A 14191-nucleotide genomic window follows, 5' to 3' on the forward strand; every position below is an offset into this window, starting at 1 on the left:
CACAGGGTGACATGTGGCACCATGAGATGGTGACACATGACACTACACATAAGCTTGCCATATGTCTTTTAATCATATAAGATGATCAAAGTCAAGATTAAATATAGGTTTGGCACTTGGCACAATGTGATTGGTTCAATTAAACCTAGAGCTAATCAAAAGGTGACATGTGGCAAGGATTTTAAGTGGTGACCTAGCTATATAAGTGTTGTTATGAAAAGAAAACATAATAAGCTGCCATTCATCTCTTTATGCCACCTCCCTTGGCTGCTCTCCCTTCTCTTCTTCTTCATCTCTCATCAATTCCAAGAGATTAGCAAACAATCTCTTGAATTAAAAATACTAGAAATTATTTCTAGTATCCTGTTTACATTTGTAATCTCTTAAAAGGCAAAACTTGATTTTTTAATTCATAGAAAAAGCTTTAGAAGCTGTTCAAGGGCTGTCATAGGTGATCTTGGTGTGGACAAGCTAGAGGAACAACATCTGGTGTCCTAAAGACGCATCCCAAAGGTGCCAAACACACTGCAGTATATCAAGAGGTTAGTGCACTTATTCTTGATCTAATCTAGGGTTCTAATAATTAATCTGATTAATTCTAAAATCTTAAATAGCAAATGTAAATCCAAAAATATATTAAAAGAGTTTTAATATGCTGTTTATTATTGAAATCAAATAGATAAAAATAAATCTTGCATGATGCATGTGACCCTAGATGAAAAATTTTGAATTTCAATGATCTAAACTTATGTTTTTCATGCTTCCGCTCCTTCACTAAAGTGCTGAGAGTGGATACAAACCAAGCCGATCAACATGCACACTCAAACAGAGACTATCTAATTATCATGTGCTATGAGAGATCTAACTTGAGTTGGAAACCTCGACCATCAAAAGTCTTGATTTCATAAATTACTTACAATTGATCTGATTTTGAAAAAAAAAAAAAGTCCTAATAAACCTATTTATTTTTAGTAGAATGTCAAATAAGTTTAAAATTAATTTTCGGCCAAACATACCTATATACTTTATAATAAGGCTCAATAAGTCCATACATAATAAAATATTATTTTTAATAATAAAATATTGTTTTTCATAATTTTAAATATTAAAAATTATTTATTAGTTTTAATTAAAATAAAATTAAAAAAAAGAAATTGAAAAATATAGTGAAAATAATGAATTAATATTAAAATTATTATTTAAAATATTTTATTATTTGAAAAATCATAGACATATTTAACGCAAAATTTAATTTTGAACTTATTTAACTCTTGACTGAAAGTTAAGGACTTATTTACTTTTTTTTTATTATTATTTTTTTTTAGCTTTTCTGATAGAGACAAAAGAATCGATAAAAGGAGGTAAACTCTTCCATCAACTTATTGACTTGCAACTTAGTAAATTGATAAGAAATTATTTTTGGGATAATATAAAAAAAATATTATGAAATTTCGCATTTTGACATATGAAGAAAGATCGTAGTTTAATTTTTATCAATTTGATATCATGTATTTTTCCTGTTAATAAATATGGTTCAAATTGTTAGTTACCATTAAATAATGCTAACGTGACGAATACGTAACAATGACATGGTGACACATGGGTGCTATATGTTTGCTACACAAGTGCCACATGGGTGCCATGTAAGCATTGTGTCTGCAATGTGTCACCATATCAAAGCTACATATTTGCCGCGTTAGCATTATTTAACATTAAATAACATTTTGAACTATATTTCTAATGAAGAAAGTACAAGATATCAAATTAATAAAAATTAAATTAGGTCTCACATGTGTGTCAAAGTAGAGTATTTTTTTTTTCCATTTTCTTTTTATATAATAATTTAATGAATAACTTGATTATTATTCACTCGATAAGATAATGACTCGTAATTTAAATAACTGGATTCAAATAATTCGAATTCAAACTCAGTCGATTTGTTTCCCATCTCTATGTGTTTAAAACATTCATTAGATGGATTAAATTAAAAAATTTAGCAATAATTTATTGGATTTAGTCTAGTTCAATTTTCTTATTTATTTTTAAATTTTAATAATTAAAAAAAAACTAAAAATTAAAATATTTTGACTCACTCGAATTGATTAAATCAGCCAACAAACTGATTTAGTTATTAATCCGATTTCAAAAGTACAGAAAAGAAGTTCTATTGGTTAAAATATGATAGACCTTTAAGTAAAAAATTTTGAATATATATATATAATTTTTCAAATTGTGAGTTCTCTTATTTCAATCAAAGCCAAAGCTAACTGATTAAAAAATGTTTGCCGAGATATACTATAGAATAGAATATGTGTTGACTAGTAAGACATATTATATGAAATCTATTCATACTTTGCACAAAATATAATTTATTATTTTAATAAATTTTTTAATTTTTTAAATTTTATATCATTTTTTATAAGAAGTAATTGATAGACATTTTTAAATAATTATAAATTTAATTATAGTAATTATAAATTTGAAAAGAAAATTTCAATATGTATAAACAGATTTTCCAAAAAAAAAGTGTGATTTTAATTTTTACGCGTTCTAATTAACCACATAGTTATCTCATAATTATATGACTTCAAGTCAAATTAAATTAAAATAATGAAATCATTTTCAGTAATTTATCATTAAGTAAATTAAGTAATATGATATTATATTTTGTTAGGGTACATAACCCCTAGATACTTGTGTAATTTGGACATGACATTTTTTTAATTTTAGTAGAAGAAATACTTCTCAATTTGATGAATGATTATTTCCTATGTAAAGTAGAACTCATATTTTAGTATTAATCCTAACTAAATATAATTTCTGCAGAGATAAGGACTAAAGGATTGATACTATAAATAATAGTATTTGAAAAGAGATTGTTTACTTATAAGTGGAGAAAGGATATAGAGTTTTCATAGCAAAGATGTAACATTATGAAAATTTTAAAATTTTTATGAAAATAAAACTGAAAACTTTAGGAAATTCTTAGCTAAAGTGTCGTAATTTTTCGCAGCACAATGAAATATTGATAAAATTCTAAAAATTGGAGAATAATTAAAAAAAAAAAGAAAAAAAAAGTGTGGATAAGCTAAGCTTAGCAGGCGGAGCCCAAGTTACAAGAAGTTAGCACAACACCAAACCCTGCAAGTCAAAACCAATAGTGCCAAACTATGCCAAAACCTACTAAACCTACCAAGTGAGGCTCATTGCGCTAGCTAGCCTATCTAAGCAAAGCATAAGGCTTGTGCTAGAGAACAGAGTTGGGCAACACAAAAACACAAAAGCCTCATACACCCGCATAGTACATGTGAAGCCAGCATAAAAAAACAACATATCGTGTACATCATACTTCACTTGTGAAGTGCTAACGATTGAAGCTACTTGTCGGCCATTTTTCCACCATCTATAATAAATGTTTCTTGATTAAATTTAGTAGTGTGGTCTCCATTAATGTATTCTCTAGCTACAAAACCCCTCAAATCATCGGGATTAAGCATAGAAATGAACACATAAAACACCTAACTTTCTAATCTCTTCTCAACTATTTGTGTCACGGCTAGACCTCGCAAGCCATATTGAAAGTAGGACTTAGTTCAGCATTACGCCACCAAAGCCTATAAAAAGCTTAACCATACCAAATCCATAGCCAAGCCCATTTGGGATGCCCAATACTAAGAAAGTAAATGGTTAAATTCTAACTATATTTTGAGCTTCCCAACAGGGAGTTTCACTCACCCAATCTATAAGGGCAATAAACACATGTAATTGTGTGATGCCCCACACTTAGGGTATTCAAAATCCATAGCTAAAGAGGGAAATGTCCCATGAAATCTAGAAGACAAGAAAGATTAAGGGGAATGGTGTCTTTGGAAGGAGGATAGGAAAGAAGGGATTCAAGTGTAACAGGTCTATCTTAGCAAGTTCAATCGCTGAAATTGGTCTGGGATAGAATATATAAATAAAAGGATGGAGATCCCACCAACCCTCTCCCTCATTTTCTCCCATTCTCTTTCCTTTCCTCCTCTCTCCCTTTGCTTCCTCTGCCCCTTAGCCCTAAAACCCTATACCTTAGCCTCTCTATGGAGAAAAATCACCCTAAAACCTATAAAAGAGTAAAGAGTACCCTTTTCTTCCCTCCCTCAAGTGAGATGAAGAAGAAGTGGGAGAACTCCTCCCAATGGAAATTCTAGCAAGGAGGTAAGTTTCCTTCTCCTTCTTCTTAGCTTAATTAAAAATTGTAGGGTAGTATTTTATAAAAGAGTTGGTTTTAGATTTGGTTTAAGGTTGATTTAGGGCTTTGAATAAAATTGTGGGAATTAAGTTTCAATGTCTAGATTTAAGTAAATAAGTTGTACTTATAGTTGTTTAAATTCTAAAAAGATGCAGAGAGCCCATAATGAGAACCTTAGGACTAATTATTGGGATTTGATGGTTGAAACCCTAATTTTAGCATTGTGGATGAATTTTGGAAGATCTAAGGTTCGACAGTTGAACCTTTAATATTCAGCAGCCTATTCATGTGAATAGTTATGTGAACAGTACATGGCCAAAGTTCTGCTATTGACGTTCAAGACTTTGACCACCAAACTTGCCCTCACTGAGAATCCCAAATTTAGTTGATTATGTATAAGTCCTAAATTAAGAACCTCTAAATCCCCTTTCCTTGTAGACATGAAGATAAGAGGCACAGGGCCTATAACAAAGGGATCTTGAGGTCTAATGGCAATAAGAGAGGTAATAGAGTCTAGTAACCCAAGGTGAGTAAAAACCTAACTCTTTTAAGTAAATGTTTTCTTAATGCATAAGTATGCATCCATATGCATCATGATGTATTCTATTAATTATTTTGCATCCCTAGGATTATTTATATAAATGTATAGTATGTTCACGAATGTGCTACATAAGTTAAATGTATTGTGTTGGTAATTCATGGATGACTCCCTAGTTCATATTGGGAAAGATAAAGGAAAAGTTAAGGAAAGACATGCATGCATATGAGCTCACTTATGAAAGTAAAGGAAAGGGATGTTGGGCAAGGTAATTTTGTGTGTCTGACATTTGGATATCAAGGATTACAGAATCTACCTTAAGTAAATAATGACTTCTATGTCCTTGATATCCATTACATGAATGTTAAAAGAAAGTGTAACATCCTCATTTATGTAGTCCGTGTGTTCTACTGTATCGACAGCCAATTCCTGCTCGGACAGCCATAATGCCTGAAACTACACTTAAATGATGGTAAAAAGGCATAAAATGATGAAATATATGATAAGAAAATATAAGAAAAATTAAGAAAAAATAAAAGAGATAAAATGAAACTAGGTTAAATGAGCCAGAACCATAGCGATGGGTGATCGCACTGGGAAGTTATGGCGAGGACTGTTGACTAGCCCTGGACAGCGGGAAACCCTGGAAAATATTTTCGGGACCTAATTCAACGTCTACTGAGGTATAATTGACATTGAAAATGTCAAAGAAAAATTAGTAAGTCAATATAAACGAAAACAAAAATTTAAGAAATCAGCGGGTCAAGGAGTTAATCGGTAACACCAAAAAAAAAATAGAAAATGCAACCCGAAGAGGGGCATTTTGGTTATTTGATACCTAGAGTTGGCTTTTGACCTAAATGTCCATTAAAAATAAGTAGTGTTAAATTTTGAAAATGCTATGAAAATGAGAAACTTGATATATAATGTAAATAGTGAAAAATTCGGGTGTTAATTGCAATTAGAGAAACTTAGGATTATTTAAATGCTTAATTAAGATTAGCGGAGCACTAAGTGGATTATAAAAGGGTGCTAAAGACAAGAATTGGCCACTTCCATCTTCTTCTTCTTCTTCATTCCATAATCAAGCCGAATTTCATTTTCAAAGAAAAACTCCATTGCCGTCCATAAAAAAGCTCCATGCCTCCATAATCAAGCCATGAAATCTTCAAGTCTTCTTCATTAAAGTTGGTCTATACACCTTGGGGAAGATATTGGGAGCAAGAAAGAAAGGTTTTGGTAAAGTTTTGGGTAAGCTTCAAAAGAGGTAAATGCTTATTTTCCCTTATGTGCTTCATTAAAGTTTTAATTGAGGTTATGGTGATTTAGAATATGGAAGAATTTGATGAGTGTTGACAAGTCCCTAATTCAGCAGCCTTCATGTCCATGGATTTATGACTTAATTCTTCATGTATATAGTGATTTGAAGGGTTAATTAGAGTGCTCAAATGTATTAGAGTTTAATTAGTATGTGTATGTTTGAATTAGGTATTTGAAGTAAGGTTGTGAATTGAATATGGGAAATTTGAAGCATATGTGTCACAGCTTACCCCTCTGTAAGGCATAACATGATCCCGTAGAATACCTAATGAATTACCGAACTTCACCGACCGATAACTCATTAAGTATCCTACAAGGGATTTTAAAACTATTTTCTTACTTTTTAGAAGTGGTGAGCATTTTCTTACATTTAATAGAAGTTTAAAAACTAGTTCAAATTTTTGTCCATTTTATTTTTACGCAAATTTTTGAAAAAATTTCGGCAGACTGCCTTCTATATTTTAAGAAAATAGTTCTTCAAAAACCTGTAAAAACACTTTCAATATTTCATTTCATCAAATCAAACACTACCACAACAAACTCAACATCCATTTTTTGCCCAACTCTAAAATTCAAAATAATTCTCATATCGATTGTCTTCAAAATATATCACTAAATAACTTTATTCATTTTTAATTAAAGTAAAGTCAAACTACATTTATCATCCAAAATATACATGAGAAAATCCAAACTAATATTATTACAAACTCTATACAACTGCTCATGACCAGTTATACATGTACATTGTCACACCTTACCCCTCCGTAAGGCATAACATGATCCTGTAGTATACCTAATGAATTACTGTTTTGCTATTTTGCAATCACCGCAAGTGCACATATCACTAACAAGTAATAAAGTGATAATTAGAGTATCGTTCCCATGAGAAATTTTATTTAGCAAGTACTAATCTACTCAGAAATCTTGACTGTCTAGGCTATCGAATACTTAGGGAATGAAGTTTGTTAACTTTAAACACTAAAATGGTAAACTTAAAATGAAATGATTTATTTGAAGCAATTCTGAAATTAAGATTTCACACTTGAATCTTACTAGGGATGTTATCTCATTTATTTACTAAATTGAGGATCATTTTCCTTGATGAAAATTAGTCCTAAGTTATCCTAAATCCTTTCTCAAGGCATCTAGAGTATATTCTAATTAACTCGAACCCTACTTTCATGGTGATCAAATTAATTAAAATCCTTTAAGACCTTTGACTAATTTTTAGGTTCCACAAAGGTATCAGCCTATGTCTAGGTCAGAATTCCTAGGTTCAAGATCTTGATTTTCTAATGTTAATCTTCACCTTTCAGTCCTTCAATTAACATCTACAATCATAATTAAGTGGGTACCGACATATAGCATGCATTAAGATCGCAAGAAATTAAATCAAGAAACGAATCTCAAATCCAATAAATAAAACTCAGTGTTCATCAATAATAATAATTACAAGAGCTACTCTCCCAAATCCAGAATAAGAAAACTACTCACTCATGGTGAGTTCAACAAATGTTATGATAAAAAGTAAAAAAAAAAAAAATAAATAAAAAGAGAGTTATGCAGAAGAAATAAAGTAATAAAAATTTGTCTAAGGAGATGAAATGAAGGAACCAAAGAGAGTTTGTAGCTTTGATCTTGTGGAGCTTCAGCTGGAAAACTTTTTTTGGTACTGATGTAGAGCTCGACAACAACAACCTTCAGCAGCAGTCCCAATGACAGTGACCAACCCCCCTTCCTGATGTTTTCTTTTTTATTTATATTGGTTGCTCTAGGGTTAGGTCATTTTGAGTCCAAAAGGCTTTAGGAGTCTCGTTCGAATTAGAAAAAAGGAGGGGAATTCGAGTTAGAAAATAGGCTGTAGCATAGTACACAGCCTGTGTGTCACTACACGGGTCCTGCAAAGTAGGGCTGTGTAACTTGCTGGAGGAGAATTGCATGGTCTTGTTTTGGCACAGAAAGTTACACGTGTCAGTGCCAACTACACGGGCCATGTACTGTTGTTCCCATAAGGTTCTTTAAGCTTGTGCCCTGCAGAGATTTACACGGGTCCCTGTAGATTACATGGGTTTACTTACACTACTCGTGTACTTGTGTTTCTCACCGATTCTCTTCACTTTCTTCTGGCAGAGAGTTACACGGGTCTGGGGTTTGGTTTACATGACTCGTGTACTTTGTATCAGCAACAATTCTTTATCTTTTTACCTCTCTAAGCTTTCCTTTACACTCCCATCCTTTGGGGCTTCACTCAAACACCTGAAATAATGCAGAAAACATGGAATTAAGGGCTTGGCAACAAAATTTATGAAAACTAATGAAATCAACTACTATGCATGAAAATACTTGCCTAAATGCTATGATTTAGAATACAAATGTGCTAATATATATACAATTCAAGTGTATCAAATACCCCCAAACTCAAACTTTTGCTTGTCCTCAAGCAAAACAAAACTCTGTTTTCAAGCACATTTCAGGGGATACTTAGGAATACAACCATCAATGTAATAAGCATAGAATTGAACTCCTCCAACCTTCATACCAACTCCCCTCTTTCAAGGCATAAGGGTTCTAATAGCTGCCTGTTTGGAACTTCACCTCATTTCATGGTGTTTCGACTAATTATTCCTCTATACAAGACCATTAATAAGCCACAAACAACCTATTTTATCGAGATAGAATTAAAAAACACTAACTCCCTCAAATCTGCCTCTTTCATAAGTAATTGAGATGAAGTATTTCAATTCTAACTCCATAGGCATATCTTAATTTTCTATCTCCACTAATGTAGCATGTGCTTTTTCAAAAGATCAAAAGGTCTTTAAAAGGGTGGTAATGGGACTAGAGGTATAAACTTGATTGCTAATGAAAGGTTTTTAGGGAATGCAAATATGAGGATAGCATGTATGCATAAAATCCAAGTATACTGAGTTCATTTTTACATATTTTGTGTGGAGAGGAAAGGCTTTAACTTTTTATATTGTCAAGCATGCTTCCATAACACTTATCTTGAGACTTCTTTTCTTTTTCCTTTTTGTCCTCTCCCTCAAACTCATTGCTTTTGCTGAGTTGGAAAGGCAAATTTTTCTTTGGCTTCAATTGCACACTCGCATTCTTTCTTGAGTTTCACATCCTCTATTCATTTTCTTTATGCATTTTGCTTCCTCAAAAGGGTATGGTAGTTGTTTAGGTTAGGGGCTAGGTGAATAACATGGGTAAGCAATAAATTTTAAGGGATGAACATAGGCTTCAAGTTGGCTACAAGGGATATACATTTTAATTTAGAGGTGGCTAAGGCATAGTAAGGCAGTATCAAAGAATGCCTTAATCATCTCTTCATCAAACATATGCTAGGATTTCGCCTCGATAGGTTCGAGAGATATGTTCTAGAGCTAGTGAGGCAATTTTTGAGTTTGCTTATGTTTCAAAATTTGTTCTCCTAATTTTACAAGTTCAATGTGATAAATTAATAGTTATGAAGAGGTTTAGCTAGTCTAGTTCCATAAAAGAGATTAGCTTCTTCACAAACAACATGTTAGAATCCCTTTTTGCCCATCTAGATACGTTTATTCCTCTATCCCGTGGAGTCCAATTATTAGCTTACAAAAAATTTGGTTATAGTGCTAAGTTTCACAATTTACAATCCAAAAATTTTCAAAAATTCTCGAAAATTTTGATACACAAGAATAATGTAGCTGAATTTAAACAATGCAATGATGTGCATGTAATGATATGCAAGTGCAAATGTATCCCCCCCAAAACTTAAATCAGACATTGTCCTCAATGTCAATATAATGTGCAAGATCAGATTAAGCGTACAAAAATTTTAAGGAAGCATAATATTTATTAAGCATGGAAAATTTTTGAACATAAAGCAAATAAAAGAGACCTATGGTTGCAAGTTAGGATTAGGGCATGTAAGATATTACAATAAAGATCCTATCCTATAGTCCTATCTCTAAAAGGTCTCTGATGATGGTGATGGTGATGCTAGTGATCCTTGCTTCTCTTCCTCCTCATCTAGTTTGTCCATTAGAATGTCCAACTTATTGTGTGCTTCTTGGAGGCTGTCCTCGATAGCTCGCATCCTGCCGTATATTGTGGTCTCCATGCATTGCAGGTATGCAAGGACCGGGTTTGTCGGTGGTGGTATGTATGGAGGCAATTGGATAGGGGACTCTTCGAACATCCGCTCTTGCCCTTCTTCTTGAGGCTGTGAAGTCTCACTAGGTCCCTCCCTTGCCTCGTCTCTCCGAGTGATGGTGTTTCCTTCCGTATCCACCAAGTAGCATTTGTTGCCCACCTTCTTACATATCCCCATGGATATGCAGATAGTTTGATCAATAATCGATGTTCTAGTAACAAAGCGCAGTCTGTGATGTCCTGGAACAAAGCCGAAGTGGAGAGCAATGGTGGTGACAAGGCCTCCAAGCACTATGTGCCCGATAAGCTGATGGTAAAGGCGTTAGAGATGGTTGCATAATAAAAAGCCAGTGCTACACTGCTGCTCGATGACCATGCACCATAGGAAAAATAGCTCACTGGCATTGACAACGCCAAGGTTATCGCCACGGCCCATGATGGTGCGGGCAGCGAACCGATACATGTATCGTAATGCTGGACTAGTGATGCCCATTGATTTGGATTTGCTAGAGTTGTAGGGCTCTGTGTTTGGTGTAATGGAATCCCAAAAGTTGATGTTGTTGTACAACATGCGGTTCCTTGGGATTTCTTGTTGTACAACTGTCAAAGCCGAAGATGGCATTGAACTCGTCCATATTCATTACCCGGTCTACACTCAGTAGGCGAAACTCAATTCTGCCCCTGTCTTCCCTATCGGTGGTGAAGGAGCGGAAGCATGAAAAACACAAGTTTATATCGTTGAATTCAAAAAATTTTCACCAAGGGTCACATGCATCATACAAGATTTATTTTTATCTATTTGATTTTAATGATAAATAACATATTAAAACTCTTTTAATATATTTTTGGATCTATATTTGCCATTTAAGATTTTAGAATTAATCAGATTAATTTTAGAACCCTAGATTAGATCGATAACAAGTGCACTAACCTCTTGATGCACTGTAGTGTGTTTGGCACCTTTGGGATGCGTCTTTAGGATACCAGATGTTGTCCCTCTAGACCAAGATCACCTATGGCAGCCCTTGAACAGCTTCTAAAGCTTTTTCTATGAATTAGAAAATCAAGTTTTTCCTTTTGAGAGATTGTAACACCCCTCACCCGACTACAGTGTAGCCGAGCAAGGCGTGCTACATTCGGTGCTGGAGCACCCTAGCTTACCTTACTTTATTTCTTTAAAAATTTTGTTCTCATTATATTTAATATCGTTTATTTTTTAACAGAGAAACTAATGGAGTTTCCCCTATTTTATTATCGTTTGACGTGTTTTACTATTCACCTGTTTAAAAATTTCAATAATATTTTACAATAAAAATCTCATCAATTATTTTCATAACCATCTCATAATTCACATCTCATTCATATATCTCAATTTTATATTCATTTCCATGCATTATCTATATATTTCAAATCTGTCTTCAAATCCATACAATCTCATTCATGCTCAAATCACATAAGTAAAATTTTCAAATTTCATTAATTTACATAATTTCATAATTTACATGATATATAAATTAATTACATATGAAAAAGCTAATTTATTAATTTACATCACATTCCTATTAATTACCTGTTCATAATATACATTACAATATAATATCTATGCATTTTATACAAAATATAAAATATAATCTATATGGGCCCTATCTACATGCATTGCTAAGGAGGTGACAACCTTGAATACTTCAGACATTTCTGCAGATCAGAACTCCCAAAATTCCTACCAAACGCGTCCATTGGGTTCTAGTTGATTTGCGAAGGAAACAATTCCATCGCGCTAAGCATTGCTGCTTAGTGGTGCAATAATATAACAAGAAATAATATACAAATAAAGATAGAAATAAAACATAATTCAAATAATTAAGATTTGTTTATACTTCACATGTGGTTTCTAAAATTTAATAAGTTTTATCTTAATTTAGTCTTCTTTGGAAGTGTTTATTTCGCCAATGTACAGTAATAATGTACATAGAAAAATGATCTAAAAATAATAAATTTATGCTTATATTATTATGTAAGTCACATTTGCAATATTTATTTATGTTATAATTTTCTTTACTAATCTTTTAGCATTTTCTCTATACTTGCTAGGTTGTCTCAGATTGTTTCATAATAAGTAAATTTTGATATCGGTCCAGTTCATTTCGATTCTTTCTAATAAATAACTATTCTAATTTATTTTAGGTCATCTAACTCATTTATTTAATTTCTAATATTTTTTTTATTACTAATATTTTTAACTTATTTCAATAAATTTCACTGCCCAAGTAACCTATGACAGGCTGACTAAACTGAATAACGGGTCGTTGGCACTGGACACCGAGATGTCTCGGGCCGTCATACCATGGGACGTGAAACGTCAACCACGTGTGCAGTCAGTATGGCTAAAAAGCCATGATAACACATAATTGGGCATAAAAGCCATGAATACAGGCATAAACACATAATCGGGCATAAAAACCATGAATACAGGCATAAAGCCATGAATGTGGGTATAAAGCCATGAATACGGACATAAAGCCATGAATACAGGCATAAAGCCTTTCGCAGTACTGCTAAAACAATACCCTATTGGCATGCCAAACTATCCAATCTGACACACATGTCTAGGCAATACAAGGGCACATAATATCATTAAATATTAATATATTGTGTTTTATGAGTTTATTATTTCATGATAAATTTCATAATTTATACATTCATCATAATATTCATACATTCCTTACATCATTCATATTGATCACAATTCATAACAATGGTGTTCATATACCATTGTACTCAAAACGTTCTTCCTTTCTCTTATAAAGAAAACTAATGTTCCATTCATATTTTTATGTGATTCATTTATTCATTACAATATTTATATGGATTCATAACTCATACAAGGTGTTATTATCTTATTTGTAATGGAAACATAAATCCTAATGTAAACCTCATCCCATTTATACTCAACAATCCATCTAGGTTAATGTCATTTCATATTCAAGTGGTATTACTTATGTTTTATTAGACCTACTAATAATGGGAATAAATCTTAACTATATACTCACATAACTTAAATGTCCATTAAGTCATTTAGGTGAATTACTATTCCTATTCCAAGTAATCCATGAATGTTTCATGGATTCCAAATTTCATACCTTAATTTCCTCTACCAATTTAGCTATTATACTTTGTGTCTTTGTATTACTATTCACATTACTATTCACTCAAATTGTTGACTTTTTAATACATAATAAATTTATTGAACCTAAGTTCACCAAGATACCACATTTTTCATTTTATTTTTGTTGGTATTGATTTCCAATACCATTTCAAAGCTTATCTTATGTTATTCAAAATTTTCAGATTTCATGCCCTAGGTTTACTATTCCATTAGTCATTTTTGCAGTGGGAATTTGGAAAAATGTTCAACATGAAAGTTGTTTTTTATTTTGTCTAGTTGAATTTCCTTTTTTTGAATCACTCCATTTGGAGTTTTATAGCTCAAGTTATGGCCTAAAAACCATGACTGGCCGGATTGGGCAGAACCCAAAATTCTGGGTAAAATTGTTTCTGTCAGATTTGGTAACTCAAGTTTGGTTGGAAATTTGACTAGGTTATGATCATAATTTGGGTTAGGTTTCTTCATGAAAGTTGTTGGTCTATATCTCAACTTGTTTATGGTAAAATTTCAGGTCAATTGGACCTTACTACATTGAGTTATGGCCAAATGACCAAATACTGTTCATTTGGTCATTTTGCCCAGGCAGATTGCAGGTCACCTGGATTAGGGCAAACTTTTGGTCAAGTTGGTTTGGTTTTCTGGGCATGGTTTCTTCACCAAAGTTGTGCCATTATGTGTCTAGTTTCACCTCCAATTGGCCTCATACCAATTGGAGTCACACAACCTCAGTTATAGGTCAAACAATGCCCTGGACTCATAGGTCCAAATTTCCTGCATAAGAGAAGCACTCCCAATT

Source organism: Hevea brasiliensis, chromosome 11 (genome assembly GCF_030052815.1).
Source record: "Hevea brasiliensis isolate MT/VB/25A 57/8 chromosome 11, ASM3005281v1, whole genome shotgun sequence".
NCBI lineage: Eukaryota > Viridiplantae > Streptophyta > Magnoliopsida > Malpighiales > Euphorbiaceae > Hevea > Hevea brasiliensis.